Genomic DNA, 2,852 nt, shown 5'->3' with positions numbered 1-2,852 from the left:
TACCTGACATCTCCATGTGGATATCTAACAGCTATGCCATGTTATCAAGGCCACGAAACAATTCTGGTCCCAACTCCATTCCACACTTATCAGTGAATTTCCCAAGGCTTCAGTGATGGGAGTCTGTGTGTTTTTCCACACAATGGACATGGGTGCGAAAGGTTGGCCAGGGTCTTCATAATAAGCTGCTCCAAAGTTCATATGAGTGGCCATTGAGACAAGTTACAACCAACTAATGCGGGAAAAAAATAGAACCACTCCTAGCTGCTCATGCTAGTATTCTCAGTCCAGAATATCTGGTGAGGGCACTATTATGGACTGAATTGTATAACCCCAAAAGGTATGTTGAAATCCTAACCGCCGTACCCGTAAATGTGACCTGATTTGGATATAGAGGATTTTAAAATTATATTAATGAGGCCATACCAGTGTAGGGTGGGTCCTAAACCTAGTCCCTTCTGAGTTATATAAACAGCAGAATAGACGCAGACACACTCAGTGGGAGAGGAAGACAGACAATGGAGCAGATGCACCTACAAGACCAGGAACACAAAGGGTGGCTGGAAGCTGCTAGAAGCTAGAGTAGACATGAGCCATACCCTGAATTGAGGCAGGTAGCCTCCTGAACTGCGAGAAAATAAATTTTTATTCTCTAAAGCCACCCAACTGTGTTATCTTTTTTTTTCCTACGGCAGCACTAGGTAACTAACACACATACCTGTGCTTATAAATCCAGCCCAGTGTAAAATAGTGCTCTCCCCTCCGTGGTCTAACCCACCTGGATCCCGCTGTTTCCCTGTCAGTGTCCTCTGCTTTCACTGAGAGCTGTGACAGAGTTGTCTTGATGCCGCTGCATAGACATTAACTTTATTTTTTACTTTGTATTTATGATTAACTAATATTAATTCTAATATTTTCTATGGTTTTTAAATTTTTCTGTGGAGACATTCCTATAATCTATGAATAATAAGAGTTATACGTTTTCTTTTTGTACTCCAGTGTTAAATATTTAATAGAAATAATGAGAGAAAGCATCCTTATTGCTAATGAATATTAAAGAGAATGTCCCATATTTCACCAGGAACTATCATGCTAGTTGTAGTTTTCCACATTCGGGAACTCCTTTTCTGTTCCATGTTTGCTCAGAGTTCTTATGTCTCAGTGTGGTTGGATTTTATCACTGCCTTTTCACCGTCTCTTGAGGTGAGCCTATGTCTTTTCTTCCTTAACCTACACATGTGGTGAATTAAATTGTTAAACCTTTAATGTTCACTCAAGCTTGCATCCTTTAAATAAACCCCTTTGATCATGGCGTATTACCTGCTTTATACCTTGCTGGATTTCTTTGCCAGCATTTTATGTAGGTTTTTGCATCTCAATTGCTTACTATGCTTGTCCTGTAACTCCTTTTACACCTTCCTTTTCTAATTTGGTATAAATATTAAAGTAGCCTTAGGGAACAAGTTGGGAAGCATCTCATAGTTTTCTCTTCTTTAATGACTGTGTACAAGATTGAAATGATCTGTTTTTTGCGTGTTTGCTGGAACCTGCCTGAAAGTGATCTACCAAACCCAAAACCAGTTGGCCATTGAGTTGATTCCATCTTTGTAGGGAGATCTTGAACTACTGACCCATTTTGTGTAGTGATTAAAGGCCTCTTCTGATGCTACTTTACTTAGAAAATTTTCACTGCATGTTTTAGGCTGTTAGGATTTCATCTTTAAATATTATGTGGTTATCACTGTTTTCCGCCTTATCCAGGTCAATTAATCCCAGATTTTCCGTTTTCCTGAAGTGAGAGTGTGTATCTACTCCTGGTACCAAATCCCTAATCTAAGACTTATTTGCAAAGAAAGATACAACCCAGCCTTGAGTCCATAATGTGAGGTTACAGTCTCATATTATGTGATTTTTTTTGTAGTTGTTTTTTTGTTTTGTTATTTTTTTTCTTTTACATATTCCGTAATTGTTCTTTTTCTTAAAATTTTTTTACTTACTTTTTTTTCTTTTTTCATTTCCCACCTATCTAGCAGTTTTAGGAAACCTGGTGGAGTAGTGGTTAAAAGCTACAGCTGCTAACTAAAAGGTTGGCAGTTCAAGTCCACCGGGCGCTCCTTGGGAACCCTATAGGGCAGTTCTACTCTGTCCTTTATGGTCCCTATGAGTCGGAATGGATTAGACAACAATGAGTTATTGGTTCTAGTGCTTTTAAGGTTGTGCATTTCAGGTTCAGGTCTTTAATCTAGCTGAGAGCCAACTCCGGGTTCAGTGTGGTGAGGTGCTCAGTTGCATCTGTGCATCAAGAGAAGGCGCTTCAAGAACTAGGGGAGAGGGCGGCAGGGATGCTCAGAGAGGGGCACCCGGGAGAGGTGCGGGGTCCTGGGCAGCCCTACCACAAGCTGGCGGGGAGCAGGAAAGAGCTGGCTTCAGGAGCCTTTTGTGACAGTCCCAGCCCACCCATCCCCACCCACACCTAAGACTGGCCAGACTGGCAGGTCCCAACAGAACTCGGGGACCCTAAGGCCATAGAGGGCGAGACCCAGGGTACATACCTGAGCCTGATCACAGCGCATATGATGGGATAGGAGGGCAGAGGAGGCATATGGGGACTTGGGTCCAGACAGTGGACACAGAAGGGTGAGAACTTGTGGTTAGCGTCAGGATCTGAACGTGGAGGCCTTCGAGATGCACTTCCTGGAGGAGAAGGTGAAGCCACAGAGGCCACACTGCCTGGCACCCACCCTGTCCCCTTCCCAGGGCCCCAGACTGGACTCACCGCCTGCGCTGCCCTAGGAGAGCTCCCCATGTGTGGTACTCTTAGTTTGAGGAGCAAGAGAGCCCGCCCTGGTCTA

Source organism: Loxodonta africana, unplaced genomic scaffold (genome assembly GCF_030014295.1).
Source record: "Loxodonta africana isolate mLoxAfr1 unplaced genomic scaffold, mLoxAfr1.hap2 scaffold_282, whole genome shotgun sequence".
NCBI lineage: Eukaryota > Metazoa > Chordata > Mammalia > Proboscidea > Elephantidae > Loxodonta > Loxodonta africana.
This window is presented reverse-complemented; position numbering follows the sequence as displayed.